Below are 18479 nucleotides of genomic sequence, written 5' to 3' on the forward strand. Positions count from 1 at the left end.
TACAGATTCCGATGCTTCACTTCAGGTTTACTGTATCCCTTGGTCCTTCTTATTGACGATGAAACACAGAAATTGCATCGGAATTAAATCCAAAAAAAGCACAATGCCGACTTAAGTACAAGAAGACTGACTCTTTTTACTGACTATGTTTTGAACCATTCCTGTGACACTGGTTATAGATTCCGATGCTTCACTTCAGGTTCACTGTATCCCTTGGACCATCTTATTGACGATGAACCACAGAAATTGCATCGGAATTAAATACAAAAGGCACAATGCCGACTTATGTACAAGAAGACTGACACTTCCTACTGTCTTTGTTTTGAACCATTCCTGTGACACTAGTTATTGATTCCGATGCTACACTTCAGGTTTACTGTATCCCTCTGACCTTCTTATTGACGATGAAACACAGAAATTGCATCGGAATTAAATACAAAAGGCACAATGCTGACTTAAGTACTAGAAGACTGACTCTTCTTACTGACTGTTTTGAACCATTCCTGTGACACTAGTTATGGATTCCGATGCTTCACTTCATTTTTACTGTGTCCCTTGGACCTTCTTATTGGCGATGAAACACAGATATTGCATCGGAATTAAATACAAATGGCACAATGCCGACTTAAGTACAAGAAGACTGACTCTTCTTACTGTCTATGATTTGAACCATTCCTGTGACACTAGTTATAGATTCCGATGCTTCACTTCAGGTTTACTGTATCTCCCTGACCTTCTTATTAACGATGAAACACAGATATTGCATCTGAATTAAATACAAAAGGCACAATGCCGACTTAAGTACAAGAAGACTGACTCTTCATACTGACTATGCTTTGAACCATTCCTGTGATGATAGTTACAGATTCCGATGCTTCACTTCAGGTTTACTGTATCCCTTGGACCTTCTTATTGACGATGAAACACAGAAATTGCATCGGAATTAAATCCAAAAAAAGCACAATGCCGACTTAAGTACAAGAAGACTGACTCTTCTTACTGACTATGTTTTGAACTATTCCTGTGACACTGGTTATAGATTCCGATGCTTCACTTCAGGTTTACTGTATCCCTTGGACCGTCTTATTGACGATGAAACACAGATATTGCATCGGAATTAAACACAAAAGGCACAATGCCGACGTAAGTACTAGAAGACTGACTCTTCTTACTAACGATGTTTTGAACCATTCCTGTGACACTAGTTAGAGCTTCCGACACTGAACTTCAGGTTTACTGTATCCCTCTGACCTTCTTATTGACGATGAAACACAGTAATTGCGTCGGAAATAAATTGAAAAGGGCATAATGCCGACGAAGTTACAAGAAGTCTGACTTTTCTTACTGTATATGTTTTGAACCATTCCTGGGACACTAGTTATAGATTCCGATGCTTCACTTCAGGTTTACTGTATCCCTTGGACCTTCTTATTGATGATGAAACACAGAAATTGCATCGGAATTAAATACAAAAGGCACAATGCCGACTTAACTACAAGAAGACTGACTCATCTTACTGACTATGTTTTGAACCATTCCTGTGACACTAGTTATAGATTGCGATGCCCCACTTCAGTTATACTGTATCCCTCTGACTTTCTTATTGACGATGAAACACAGAAATTGCATCGGAATTAAATACAAACGGCACAACGCCGACTTAAGTACAAGAAGACTGACCTTTCTTACTGTCTATGCTTAGAACCATTCCTGTGAAACTAGTTATAGATTCCGATGCTTCACTTCAGGTTTGCTGTATCCCTTGGACCTTCTTATTGACGATGAACCACAGAAATTGCATCGGAATTAAATACAAAAGGCACAATGCCGACTTATGTACAAGAAGACTGACACTTCCTACTGTCTTTGTTTTGAACCATTCCTGTGACACTAGTTATTGATTCCGATGCTACACTTCATGTATACTGTATCCCTCTGACCTTCTTATTGACGATGAAGCACAGAAATTGCATTGGAATTAAATACAAAAGGCACAATGCTGACTTAAGTACTAGAAGACTGACTCTTCTTACTGACTGTTTTGAACCATTCCTGTGACACTAGTTATGGATTCCGATGTTTCACTTCATTTTTACTGTATCCCTTGGACCTTCTTATTGGCGATGAAACACAGATATTGCATCGGTATTAAATACAAAAGGCACAATGCCGACTTAAGTACAAGAAGACTGACTCTTCTTACTGTCTATGATTTGAACCATTCCTGTGACGCTAGTTACAGATTCCGATGCTTCACATCAGGTTTACTGTATCCCTTGGACCTTCCTATTGACGATGAAACACAGATATTGCATCGGAATTAAATACAAAAGGCACAATGCCGACTTAAATACAAGAAGACTGACGCTTCTTACTAACGATGTTTTGAACCATTCCTGTGACACTAGTTAGAGCTTCCGATGGATCACTTCAGGTTTACTGTATCCCTCTGACCTCCTTATTGACGATGAAACACAGTAATTGCGTCGGAAATAAATTGAAAAGGGCATAATGCCGACTTAGGTACAAGAAGTCTGACTTTTCTTACTGTCTATGTTTTGAACCATTCCTGTGACACTAGTTATAGATTCCGATGCTTCACTTCAGGTTTACTGTATCCCTCTGACCTTCTTATTGACGATGAAACACAGAAATTGCATCGGAATTAAATACAAAAGGCACAATGCTGACTTAAGGACTAGAAGACTGACTCTTCCTACTGTCTAAGTTTTGAACCATTCCTGTGACACTAGTTATAGATTCCATTGCTTCACTTCATGTTTACTGTATCCCTCTGACCTTCTTATTGACGATGAAACACAGTAATTGCGTCGGAATTAAATTGAAAAGGGTATAATGCCGACTTAAGTACAAGAAGTCTGACTCTTCTTACTGTCTATGTTTTGAACCATTCCTGTGACACTAGTTATAGATTCCGATGCTTCACTTCAGGTTTACTGTATCCCTTGGACCACCTTATTGATGATGAAACACAGAAATTGCATCGGAATTAAATACAAAAGGCACAATGCCGACTTAACTTCAAGAAGACTGACTCTTCTTACTGACTATGTTTTGAACCATTCCTGTTACACTAGTTATAGATTCCGATGCTTCACTTCAGGTTTACTGTATCACTTGGACCTTCTTATTGACAATGAAGCACAGATATTGCATCGGAATTAAATACAAAAGGCACAATGCCGACGTAAGTACTAGAAGACTGACTCTTCTTACTGTCTATGTTTTGAACCATTCCTGTGACACTAGTTATAGATTTCGATCCTTCACTTCTGTATTACTGTATCACTCTGACCTTCTTTTTGACAATGAAACACAGAAATTGGATCGGAATTAAATTTAAAAGGCACAATGCCGACTTAAGTACAAGAAGACTGACTCTTCTTACTGTCTATGTTTTGAACCATTCCTGAGACACTAGTTATAGATTCCGATGCTTCACTTCAGGTTTACTGTATCCACGTGACCTTCTTATTGACGATGAAACACAGAAATTGCATCGGAATTAAATAGAAAAGGCACAATGCCCACTTAAGTACAAGAAGACTTACCCTTCTTACTGTCTATGATTTGAACCATTCCTAAGACACTAGTTATAGATTCCGATGCTTCACTTCAGGTTAACTGTATCCCTTGGACCTTCTTATTGACTATGAAACACAGAAATTGCATCGGAATTATATAGAAAAGGCACAATGCCGACTTAAGTACAAGAAGACTGACTCTTCTTACTGACAATGCTTTGAACCATTCCTGCGACGCTAGTTACAGATTCCGATGCTTCACATCAGGTTTACTGTATCCCTTGGACCTTCTTATTGACGATGAAACACAGATATTGCATCGGAATTAAATACAAACGGCACAATGCCGACTTAACAACAAGAAGACTGACTCTTCTTACTAACGATAATTTGAACCATTCCTGTGGCACTAGTTAGAGCTTCCGATGCTTCACTTCAGGTTTACTGTATCCCTCTGACCTTCTTATTGACGATGAAACACAGTAATTGCGTCGGAATTAAATTGAAAAGGGCATAATGCCGATTTAAGTACAAGAAGTCTGACTCTTCTTACTGTCAATGTTTTGAACCATTCCTGTGACACTAGTTATAGATTCCGATGCTTCACTTCAGGTTTACTTTATCCCTTGGACCTTCTTATTGATGATGAAACGCAGAAATTGCATCGGAATTAAATACAAAAGGCAGAATGCCGACTTAACTACAAGAAGACTGACTCTTGTTACTGACTATGTTTTGAACCATTTCTGTGACACTAGTTATTGAATACGATGCCTCACTTCAGGTATACTGTATACTTCTGACTTTCTTATTGACGATGAAACACAGAAATTGCATCGGAGTTAAAAACAAAATGCACAATGCCGACTTAAGTACATGTAGACTAACTCTTCCCACTGTCTATGTTTTGAAACATTCCTGTGACACTAGTTATAGATTCCGATGCTTCATTTCAGGTTTACTGTATCCCTTGGACCTTCGTATTGACGATGAAACACAGAAATTGCATCGGAATTAAATACCAAAGGCACAATGCCGACTTAAGTACAAGAAGACTGACCTTTCTTACTGTCTATGCTTAGAACCATTCCTGTGACAGTAGTTATAGATTCCGATGCTTCACTTCAAGTTTGCTGTATCCCTTGGTCCTTCTTATTGACGATGAAACACAGAAATTGTATCGGAATTAAATTTAAAAGGCACAATGCCGACTTATGTACAAGAAGACTGACACTTCCTACTGTCTATGTTTTGAACCATTCCTGTGACACTAGTTATTGATTCCGAAGCTATACTTCAGGTTTACTGTATCCCTTGGACCCTCTTGTTGACGAACAAACACAGATATTGCATCGGAATAAAATAGAAAACGCACAATGCCGACTTAAGTACAAGAAGACTGACACTTCTTACTGTCTATGTTTTGAACCATTCCTGTGACGGTCGTTACAGATTCCGTTGCTTCACTTCAGGTTTATTGTATCCCTCTGACCTTCTTATTGACGATGAAACACAGAAACCGCATAGGAATTAAATAGAAAAGGCAAAATGCAGACTTAAGTACAAGAAGACTGACTCTTCTTCCTGTCTATGATTTGAACTATTACTGTGACACTAGTTATAGATTCCGATGCTTCACTTCAGGTTTACTGTATCTCCCTGACCTTCTTATTAACGATGAAACACAGATATTGCATCTGAATTAAATACAAAAGGCACAATGCCGACTTAAGTACAAGAAGACTGACTCTTCATACTGACTATGCTTTGAACCATTCCTGTGATGATAGTTATAGATTCCGATGCTTCATTTCAGGTTTACTGTATCCCTTTGACCTTCTTATTGACGATGAAACACAGAAATTGCATCGGAATTAAATACAAAAGGCACAATGCCGACTTAAGTACAAGAAGACTGACCTTTCTTACTGTCTATGCTTAGAACCATTCCTGTGACACTAGTTAGAGATTCCGATGTTTCACTTCAGGTTTGCTGTATCCCTTGGACCTTCTTATTGACGATGAAACACAGAAATTGCATCGGAATTAAATACAAAAGGCACAATGCCGACTTAAGTACTAGAAGACTGACTCTTCTTACTGACTGTTTTGAACCATTCCTGTGACACTAGTTATTGATTCCGATGGTTCACTTCAGGTTTACTGTATCCCTCTGAACTTCTTATTGACGATGAAGCACAGAAATTCCATCGGAATTAAATACAAATGGCACAATGCCGACTTAAGTACAAGAAGACTGACTCTCCTCACTGACTATGTTTTGAACCATTCCTGTGACACTAGATATAGATTCCGATGCTTCACTTCAGGTTTACTGCATCCCTTGGACGTTCTTGATGTCGATGAAACACAGGAATTGCATCGGAATAAAATAGAAAACGCACAATGCTGACTTAAGTACAAGAAGACTGACTCCTCTTACTGTCTATGTTTTGAACCATTCCAGTGACAGTCGTTACAGATTCCGATGCTTCACATCAGGTTTATTGTATCCCTCTGACCTTCTTATTGACGATGAAACACAGAAATTGCATCGGAATTAAATAGAAAAGCCTCAATGCCGACTTAAGTACAAGAAGACTGACTCTTCTTACTGTCTATGTTTTGAAACATTCCTGTGACGCTAGTTACAGATTCCGATGCTTCTCTTCAGGTTTACTGTTTCCCATGGACCTTCTTCTTGACGATGAAACACAGAAATTGCATCGGAATTAAATACAAAAGGCACAATGCCGACTTAAGTACAAGAAGACTGACCTTTCTTACTGTCTATGCTTAGAACCATTCCTGTGACACTAGTTATAGATTCCGATGCTTCACTTCAGGATTGCTGTATCCCTTGGACCTTCTTATTGACGATGAAACTCAGAAATTGCATCGGAATTAAATCCAAAAGGCACAATGCCGACTTATGTACAAGAAGACTGACACTTCCTACTGTCTATGTTTTGAACCATTCCTGTGACACTAGTTATTGATTCCGATGGTATACTTCAGGTATACTGTATCCCTCTGACCTTCTTATTGACGATGAAACACAGAAATTGCATCGGAATTAAATACAAAAGGCACAATGCCGACTTAAGTACTAGAAGACTGACTCTTCTTACTGACTGTTTTGAACCATTCCTGTGACACTAGTTATTGATTCCGATGGTTCACTTCAGGTTTACTGTATCCCTCTGAACTTCTTATTGACGATGAAGCACAGAAATTGCATCGGAATTAAATACAAATGGCACAATGCCGACTTAAGTACAAGAAGACTGACTCTCCTCACTGTCTATGTTTTGAACCATTCCTGTGACACTAGATATAGATTCCGATGCTTCAATTCAGGTTTACTGCATCCCTTGGACGTTCTTGATGTCGATGAAACACAGGAATTGCATCGGAATAAAACAGAAAACGCACAATGCCGACTTAAGTACAAGATGACTGACTCCTCTTACTGTCTATGTTTTCAACCATTCCAGTGACAGTCGTTACAGATTCCGATGCTTCACATCAGGTTTATTGTATCCCTCTGACCTTCTTATTGACGATGAAACACAGAAATTGCATCGGAAATAAATAGAAAAGCCTCAATGCCGACTTAAGTACAAGAAGACTGACTCTTCTTACTGTCTATGTTTTGAAACATTCCTGTGACGCTAGTTACAGATTCCGATGCTTCTCTTCAGGTTTACTGTTTCCCATGGACCTTCTTCTTGACGATGAAACACAGAAATTGCATCGGAATTAAATACAAAAGGCACAATGCCGACTTAAGTACAAGAAGACTGACCTTTCTTACTGTCTATGCTTAGAACCATTCCTGTGACACTAGTTATAGATTCCGATGCTTCACTTCAGGATTGCTGTATCCCTTGGACCTTCTTATTGACGATGAAACTCAGAAATTGCATCGGAATTAAATACAAAAGGCACAATGCCGACTTATGTACAAGAAGACTGACACTTCCTACTGTCTATGTTTTGAACCATTCCTGTGCCACTAGTTATTGATTCCGATGGTATACTTCAGGTTTACTGTATCCCTCTGACCTTCTTATTGACGATGAAACACAGAAATTGCATCGGAATTAAATACAAAAGGCACAATGCCGACTTAAGTACTAGAAGACTGACTCTTCTTACTGACTGTTTTGAACCATTCCTGTGACACTAGTTATAGATTCCGATGCTTCACTTCAGGTTTACTGTATCCCTCTGACCTTCTTATTGACGATGAAACGCAGAAATTGCATAGGAATTAAATAGAAAAGGCACAATGCCGACTTAAGTACAAGAAGACTGACTCTTCCTACAGTCTATGTTTTGAACCATTCCTGTGACACCAGTTATAGATTCCGATGCTTCACTTCAGGTTTACTGTATCCCTTGGACGTTCTTATTGGCGATGAAACACTGAAATTGCATCGGAATTAAATAGAAAAAGCACATTGCCGACTTAATTACAAGAAGACTGACTCTTCTTACTGACTATGATTTGAACCATTCCTGTGACACTAGTAATAGATTCCGATGCTTCACTTCAGGTTTACTGTATCCCTCTGACCTTCTTATTGACGATGAAACACAGTAATTGCGTCGGAATTAAATAGAAAAGGCACAATGCCGACTTAAGTACAAGAAGACTGACTCTTCTTTCTGACTATGTTTTGAACCATTCCTGTGACACTAGTTATAGATTCCGATGCTTCACTTCAGGTTTACTGTATCCCTCTGACCTTCGTATTGATGATGAAACATAGAAATTGCATCGGAATTAAATAGAAAAGCCTCAATGCCGACTTAAGTAAAAGAAGACTGACTCTTCTTACTGTCTATGCTTTGAAACATTCCTGTGACGCTAGTTACAGATTCCGATGCTTCTCTTCAGGTTTACTGTATCCCTTGGACCTTCCTCTTGACGAGAAACACAGATATTGCATCGGAATTAAATACAAAAGGCACAAAGCCGACGTAAGTACAAGAAGCCTGACTCGTCTCACTGAGTATGTTTTAAACCATTCCTGTGACACTAGTTACAGATTCCGATGCTTCACTTCAGGTTTACTGTATACCTTGGACGTTCTTATTGACGATGAAACACAGAAATTGCATCGGAATTAAATATAAAAGGCACAATGCCGACTGAAGTACAAGTAGACTGACTCTTCCTACTGTCTATGTTTTGAAACATTCCTGTGACCTTAGTTATTGATTCCGATGTTTCATTTCAGGGTTACTGTAAAACTTGGACTTTCTCATTGACGATGAAACACATAAAGGGCATCGGAATTAAATAGAAAAGGCACAATGCCGACTTAAGTACAAGAAGACTGACCTTTCTTACTGTCTATGCTTAGAACCATTCCTGTGACACTAGTTATAGATTTCGATGCTTCACTTCAGGTTTGCTGTATCCCTTGGACCTTCTTGATGACGATGAAACACAGAAATTGCATCGGAATAAAATAGAAAACGCGACAATGCCGACTTAAGTACAAGAAGACTGACTCCTCTTACTGTCTATGTTTTGAACCATTCCTGTGACGGTCGTTACAGATTCCGATGCTTCAATTCAGGTTTATTGTATCCCTCTGACCTTCTTTTTGACGATGAAACACTGAAATTGCATCGAAATTGAATAGAAAAAGCACAATGCCGACTTAAGTACAAGAAGACTGACTCTCCTTACTGACTATGATTTGAACCATTCCTGTGACACTAGTTATAGATTCCGATGCTTCACTTCAGGTTTACTGTATCCCTCTGACCTTCTTATTGACGATGAGACACAAAAATTGCGTCGGAATTAAATAGAAAAGGCACAATGCCGACTTAAGTACAAGAAGACTGACTCTTCTTTCTGACTATGTTTTGAACCATTCCTGTGACATTAGTTAAAGATTCCGATGCTTCACTTCAGGTTTACTGCATCCCTCTGACCTTCTAATTGAAGATGAAACACAGATAGTGCATCGGAGTTAAATACAAAAGGCACAATGCCTACTTAAGTACAAGAAGACTGACTCTTCCTACTGTCTATGTTTTGAACCATTCCTGTGACACTAGTTATAGATTTCGATGCTTCACTTCAGATTTACTGTATCCCTTGGACCTTCTTATTGACGATGAAACACAGAAATTGCATCGGAATTAAATAGAAAAGGCACATTGCCGACTTAAGTACAAGAAGACTGACTCTTCTTACTGACAATGCTTTGAACCATTCCTGCGACGCTAGTTACAGATTCCGATGCTTCACATCAGGTTTATTGTATCCCTTGGACCTTGTTATTGACGATGAAACACAGATATTGCATCGGAATTAATTACAAAAGGCACAATGCCGACTTAAGTACAAGAAGACTGACTCTTGTTACTAACGATAATTTGAACCATTCCTGTGACACAAGTTAGAGCTTCCGATGCTTCACTTCAGGTTTACTGTATCCCTCTGACCTTCTTATTGACGATGAAACACAGAAATTGCATCGGAATTTAATTCAAATGGCAGAATGCCGACTTAAGTACAAGAAGACTGACTCTTCTTACTGTCTATATTTTGAACCATTCCTGTGACGGTCGTTACAGATTCCGATGCTTCACTCCAGGTTTATTGTATCCCTCTGACCTCCTTATTCACGATGAAACACAGAAATTGCATCGGAATTAAATAGAAAAGGCACAATGCCGACTTAAGTACAAGAAGACTGACTCTTCCTACTGTCTATGTTTTGAACCATTCCTGTGACACTAGTTATAGATTCCGATGCTTCATTTCAGGGTTACTGTATCCCTTGGATCTTCTTATTGACGATGAAACACAGAAATTGCGTCGGAATTAAATACAAAAGGCACAATGCCGACTTAAGTACAAGAAGTCTGACCTTTCTTACTGTCTATGCTTAGAACCATTCCTGTGACACTAGTTATAGATTCCGATGCTTCACTTCAGGATTGCTGTATACCTTGGACCTTCTTATTGGCGATGAAACACAGAAATTGCATCGGAATTAAATACAAAAGGCACAATGCCGACTTATGTACAAGAAGACTGACACTTCCTACTGTCTATGTTTTGAACCATTCCTGTGACACTAGTTATTGATTCCGATGCTATACTTCAGGTTTACTGTATCCCTCTGACCTTCTTATTGACGATGAAACACAGAAATTGCATCGGAATTAAATACAAAAGGCACAATGCCGACTTAAGTACAAGAAGACTGACTCTTCTTACTGACTGTTTTGAACCATTCCTGTGACACTAGTTATAGATTCCGATGCTTCACTTCTGGTTTACTGTATCCCTCTGACCTTATTGACGATGAAACACAGTAATTGCGTCGGAATTAAATAGTAAAGGCACAATGCCGACTTAAGTACAAGAAGACTGACTCTTCTTTCTGACTATGTTTTGAACCATTCCTGTGACACTAGTTATAGATTCCGATGCTTCACTTCAGGTTTACTGTATCCCTTGGACCCTCTTGCTGACGATGAAACACTGAAATTGCATCTGAATAAAATAGAAAACGAACAATGCCGACTTAAGTACAAGAAGACTGACTCTTCTTACTGTCTATGTTTTGAACCATTCCTGTGACGGTCTTTACAGATTCCGATGCTTCACTTCAGGTTTATTGTATCCCTCTGACCTTCTTATTGACGATGAAGCACAGAAATTGCATCGGAATTAAATTGAAATGGCACAATGCCGACTTAAGTACAAGAAGACTGACTCTCCTCACTGGCTATGTTTTGAACCATTCCTGTGACACTAGATATAGATTCCGATGCTTCACTTCAGGTTTACTGCATCCCTTTCACCTTCTTGATGACGATGAAACACAGAAATTGCATCGGAATAAAATAGAAAACGCACAATGCCGACTTAAGTACAAGAAGACTGACTCCTCTTACTGTCTATGTTTTGAACCATTCCTGTGACAGTCGTTACAGATTCCGATGCTTCACTTCAGGTTTATTGTATCCCTCTGAAATTCTTATTGACGATGAAACACAGAAATTGCATTGGAATTAAATAGAAAAGGCACAATGCCGACTTAAGTACAGGAAGACTGACTCTTCCTACTGTCTATGTTTTGAACCATTCCTGTGACACTAGTTATAGATTCCGATGCTTCACTTCAGGTTTACTGTATCCCTTGGACGCTCTTATTGACGATGAAACTCTGACATTGCATCGAAATTGAATAGAAAAAGCACAATGCCGACTTAAGTACAAGAAGACTGACTCTTCTTACTGACTATGATTTGAACCATTCCTGTGACACTAGTTATAGATTCCGATGCTTCACTTCAGGTTTACTGTATCGCTCTGACCTTCTTATTGACGATGAAACACAGTAATAGCGTCGGAATTAAATTGAAAACAGCATAATGCCGACTTAAGTACAAGAAGACTGACTCTTCTTACTGACTGTTTTTAGCCATTCCAGTGACACTAGCTATAGATTCCGATGCTTCACTTCTGGTTTACTGTATCCCTCAGACCTTCTTATTGACGATGAAGCACAGAAATTGCATCGGAATTAAATTCAAATGGCACAATGCCGACTTAAGTACAAGAAGACTGACTCTCCTCACTGTCTATGTTTTGAACCATTCCTGTGACACTAGATATAGATTCCGATGCTTTATTCAGGTTTACTGCATCCCTTGGACCTTCTTGGTGACGATGAAACACAGAAATTGCATCGGAGTAAAATAGAAAACGCACAATGCCGACTTAAGTACAAGAAGACTGATTCCTCTTACTGTCTATGTTTTGAACCATTCCTGCGACGGTCGTTACAGATTCCGATGCTTCACTTAAGGTTTATTGTATCCCTCTGACCTTCTTATTGATGATGAAGCACAGAAATTGCATCGGAATTAAATTCAAATGGCACAATGCCGACTTAAGTACATGTAGACTGACTCTTCCTACTGTCTATGTTTTGAAACATTCCTGTGACCTTAGTTATAGGTTCCGATGCTTCATTTCAGGGTTACTGTATCCCTTGGACCTTCTTATTGACGATGAAACACATAAAGGGCATCGGAATTAAATACAAAAGGCACAATGCCGACTTAAGTACAAGACGACTGACCTTTCTTACTGTCTATGCTTAGAATTATTCCTGTGACACTAGTTATAGATTCCGATGCTTCACTTTAGGTTTGCTGTATCCCTTGGACCTTCTTATTGACGATGAAACACAGAAATTGCATCGGAATTAAATACAAAAGGCACAATGCCGACTTATGTACAAGAAGACTGACACTTCCTACTGTCTATGTTTTGAACCATTCCTGTGACACTAGTTATTGATTCCGATGCTACACTTCAGGTTGACTGTATCCCACTGACCTTATTAATGACGATGAAACACAGAAATTGCATCGGAATTAAATACAAAAGGCACAATGCCGACTTAAGTACTAGAAGACTGACTCTTCTTACTGACTGTTTTGAACCATTCCTGTGACACTAGTTATAGATTCCGATGCTTCACTTCAGGTTTACTGTATCCCTCTGACCTTCTTATTGATGATGAAGCACAGAAATTGCATCGGAATTAAATTCAAATGGCACAATGCCGACTTAAGTACAAGAAGACTGACTCTCCTCACTGTCTATGTTATGAACCATTCCTGTGACACTAGATATAGATTCCGATGCTTCACTTCAGGTTTATTGCATCCCTTGGACCTTCTTGATGACGATGAAAGACAGAAATTGCATCGTAATAAAATAGAAAACGCACAATGCCGACTTAAGTACAAGAAGACTGACTCCTCTTACTGTCTATGTTTTCAACCATTCCTGTGACGGTCGTTACAGATTCCGATGCTTCACTTCAGGTTTATTGTATCCCTCTGACCTTCTTATTGACGATGAAACACAGAAATTGCATTGGAATTAAATAGAAAAGGCACAATGCCGACTTAAGTACAAGAAGACTGACTCTTCCTACTGTCTATGTTTTGAACCATTCCTGTGACACTACTTACAGATTCCGATGCTTCACTTCAGGTTTACTGTATCTCTTGGACGTTCTTACTGACGATGAAACACTGAAATTGCATCGAAATTAAATAGAAAAAGCACAATGCCGACTTAAGTACAAGAAGACTGACTCTTCTTACTGACTATGGTTTGAACCATTCCTGTGACGGTCGTTACAGATTCCGATGCTTCACTTAAGGTTTATTGTATCCCTCTGACCCTCTTATTGATGATGAAGCACAGAAATTGCATCGGAATTAAATTCAAATGGCACAATGCAGACTTAAGTACATGTAGACTGACTCTTCCTACTGTCTATGTTTTGAAACATTCCTGTGACCTTAGTTATAGGTTCCGATGCTTCATTTCAGGGTTACTGTATCCCTTGGACCTTCTTATTGACGATGAAACACATAAAGGGCATCGGAATTAAATACAAAAGGCACAATGCCGACTTAAGTACAAGACGACTGACCTTTCTTACTGTCTATGCTTAGAATTATTCCTGTGACACCAGTTATAGATTCCGATGCTTCACTTTGGGTTTGCTGTATCCCTTGGACCTTCTTATTGACGATGAAACACAGAAATTGCATCGGAATTAAATACAAAAGGCACAATGCCGACTTATGTACAAGAAGACTGACACTTCCTACTGTCTATGTTTTGAACCATTCCTGTGACACTAGTTATTGATTCCGATGCTACACTTCAGGTTTACTGTATCCCTCTGACCTTCTTATTGATGATGAAGCACAGAAATTGCATCGGAATTAAATTCAAATGGCGCAATGCCGACTTAAGTACAAGAAGACTGACTGTCCTCACTGTCTATGTTATGAACCATTCCTGTGACACTAGATATAGATTCCGATGCTTCACTTCAGGTTTATTGCATCCCTTGGACCCTTTTGATGACGATGAAAGACAGAAATTGCATCGGAATAAAATAGAAAACGCACAATGCCGACTTAAGTACAAGAAGACTGACTCCTCTTACTGTCTATGTTTTGAACCATTCCTGTGACGGTCGTTACAGATTCCGATGCTTCACTTCAGGTTTATTGTATCCCTCTGACCTTCTTATTGACGATGAAACACAGAAATTGCATTGGAATTAAATAGAAAAGGCACAATGCCGACTTAAGTACAAGAAGACTGACTCTTCCAACTGTCTATGTTTTGAACCATTCCTGTGACACTAGTTACAGATTCCGATGCTTCACTTCAGGTTTACTGTATCTCTTGGACGTTCTTACTGACGATGAAACACTGAAATTGCATCGAAATTAAATAGAAAAAGCACAATGCCGACTTAAGTACAAGAAGACTGACTCTTCTTACTGACTATGGTTTGAACCATTCCTGTGACACTAGTTATAGATTCCGATGCTTCACTTCAGGTTTACTGTATCCCTCTGACCTTCTTATTGACGATGAAACACAGAAATTGCGTCGGAATTAAATAGAAAAGGCACAATGCCGACTTAAGTACAAGAAGACTGACTCTTCTTTCTGACTATGTTTTGAACCATTCCTGTGACACTAGTTAAAAGTTCCGATGCTTCACTTCAGGTTTACTGTATCCCTCTGACCTTCGAATTGAAGATGAAACACAGATAGTGCATCGGAGTTAAATACAAAAGGCACAATGCCGACTTAAGTACAAGAAGACTGACTCTTCTTACTGACAATGCTTTGTACCATTCCTGCGACGCTAGTTACAGATTCCGATGCTTCACATCAGGTTTACTGTATCGCTCTGACCTTCTTATTGACGATGAAACACAGTAATTGCGTCGGAATTAAATTGAAAAGAGCATAATGACGACTTAAGTACAAGAAGTCTGACTCTTCTTACTGTCTATGCTTAGAACCATTCCTGTGACACTAGTTATAGCTTCCGATGCTTCACTTCAGGTTTGCTGTATCCCTTGGACCTTCTTATTGACGATGAAACACAGAAATTGCATCGGAGTTAAAAACAAAATGCACAATGCCGACTTAAGTACATGTAGATTAACTCTTCCTACTGTCTATGTTTTGAAACATTCCTGTGACACTAGTTGTAGATTCCGATGCTTCATTTCAGGTTTACTGTATCCCTTGGACCTTCTTATTGACGATGAAACACAGAAATTGCATCGGAATTAAATACAAAAGGCACAATGGCGACTTAAGTACAAGAAGACTGACCTTTCTTACTGTCTATGCTTAGAACCATTTCTGTGACACTAGTTATAGATTCCGATGCTTCACTTCAGGTTTGCTGTATCCCTTGGACCTTCTTATTGACGATGAAACACAGAAATTGCATCGGAATTAAATACAAAAGGCACAATGCCGACTTATGTACAAGAAGACTGACACTTCCTACTGTCTATGTTTTGAACCATTCCTGTGACACTAGTTATTGATTCCGATGCTATACTTCAGGTTTACTGTATCCCTCTGACCATCTTGTTGACGGTGAAACACAGAAATTGCATCGGAATTAAATACAAAAGGCACAATGCCGACTTAAGTACTAGAAGACTGACTCTTCTTACTGACTGTTTTGAACCATACCTGTGACACTAGTTATAGATTCCGATGCTTCACTTCAGGTTTACTGTATCCCTCTGACTTTCTTATTGACGTGAAGCACAGAAATTGCATCGGAATTAAATTCAAATGGCACAATGCCGACTTAAGTAGAAGAAGACTGACCCTCCTCACTGTCTATGTTTTGAACCATTCCTATGACACTAGATATAGATTCCGTTGCTTCACTTCAGGTTTACTGTATCCCTTGGACCCTCCTGTTGACGAAGAAGCACAGAAATTGCATCGGAATAAATTAGAAAACGCACAATGCCGACTTAAGTACAAGAAGACTGACACTTCTTACTGACCACGTTTTGAACCATTCCTGTGACGGTCGTTACAGATTCCGATGCTTAACTTCAGGTTTATTGTATCGCTCTGACCTTCTTATTGACGATGAAACACAGAAAATGCATAGGAATTAAATAGAAAAGGCACAATGCCGACTTAAGTACAAGAAGACTGACTCTTCCTACTGTCTATGTTTTGAACCATTCCTGTGACACCAGTTATGGATTCCGATGCTTCACTTCAGGTTTACTGTATCCCTTGGACGTTCTTATTGACGATGAAACACTGAAATTGCATCGGAATTAAATAGAAAAAGCACAATGCCGACTTAAGTACAAGAAGACTGAATCTTCTTACTGACTATGATTTCAAAGATTCCTGCGACACTAGTTATAGATTCCGATGTTTCACTTCAGGTTTACTGTATCCCTCTGACCTTCGTATTGACGATGAAACACAGAAATTGCGTCGGAATTAAATAGAAACGGCACAATGCCGACTTAAGTACAAGATGACTGACTCTTCTTTCTGACTATGTTTTGAACCATTCCTGTGACACTAGTTATAGATTCCGATGCTTCACTTCAGATTTACTGTATCCCTCTGACCTTCTTATTGACGATGAAACACAGAAATTGCATCAGAATTAAATGGAAAAGCCTCAATGCCGACTTAAGTACAAGAAGACTGACTCTTCTTACTGTCTATGCTTTGAAACATTCCTGTGACGCTAGTTACAGATTCCGATGCTTCTCTTCAGGTATACTGTTTCCCTTGGACCTTCTTCTTGACGAGAAACACAGATATCGCATCGGAATTAAATACAAAAGGCACAAAGCCGACGTAAGTACAAGAAGACTGACTCTTATTACTGAGTATGTTTTAAACCATTCCTGTGACACTAGTTAAAAAATTCCGATGCTTCACTTCAGGTTTACGGTATCCCAGTGACCTTCTTATTAACGATGAAACACAGTAATAGCATCGGAATTTAATTGAAGAGGGAACAATGCCGACTTAAGTACAAGAAGACTGACTCTTCTTACTGTCTATGTTTTGAACGATTCCTGTGACACTAGTTATAGATTCCGATGCTTCACTTCAGGTTTACTGTATTCCTTGCACCTTCGTATTGACGATGCAACACAGAAATGGCATCGGAATTAAATACAAAAGGCACAATGCCGACTTAAGTACAAGAAGACTGACTCTTCGTACTGTCTATGTTTTGAACCATTCCTGTGAGGGTCGTTACAGATTCCGATGCTTCACTTCAGGTTTATTGTTTCCCTCTGACCTACTTATTGACGATGAAACACGGAAATTGCATAGGAATTAAATAGAAAAGGCACAATGCCGACTTAAGTACAAGAAGACTGACTCTTCCTACTGTCTATGTTTTGAACCATTCCTGTGACACTAGTTATAGATTCCGATGCTTCACTCAGGTTTACAGTATCCCTTGGACGTTCCTATTGACGATGAAACACAGAAATTGCATCGGAATTAAATACAAAAGGCACAACGCCGACTGAAGTACATGTAGACTGACTCTTCCTACTGTCTATGTTTTGAAACATTCCTGTGACCTTAGTTATTGATTCCGATGCTTCATTTCAAGGTTACTGTATCCCTTGGACCTTCTTATTGACGATGAAACACATAAAGGGCATCGGAATTAAATAGAAAAGGCACAATGCCGACTTAAGTACAAGACGACTGAACTTTCTTACTGTCTATGCTTAGAACCCTTCCTGTGACACTAGTTATAGATTCCGATGCTTCACTTCAGGTTTGCTGTATCCCTTGGACCTTCTTATTGACGATGAAACACTGAAATTGCATCGGAATTAAATACAAAAGGCACACTGCCGACTTATGTACAAGAAGACTGACACTTCCTACTGTCAATGTTTTTAACCATTCCTGTGACACTAGTTATTGATTCCGATGCTACACTTCAGGTTTACTGTATCCCACTGACCTTCTTATTGACGATGAAACACAGAAATTGCATCGGAATTATA

The sequence above is a fragment of the Schistocerca americana genome, chromosome X, assembly GCF_021461395.2.
Source record: "Schistocerca americana isolate TAMUIC-IGC-003095 chromosome X, iqSchAmer2.1, whole genome shotgun sequence".
NCBI classification, from domain to species: domain Eukaryota; kingdom Metazoa; phylum Arthropoda; class Insecta; order Orthoptera; family Acrididae; genus Schistocerca; species Schistocerca americana.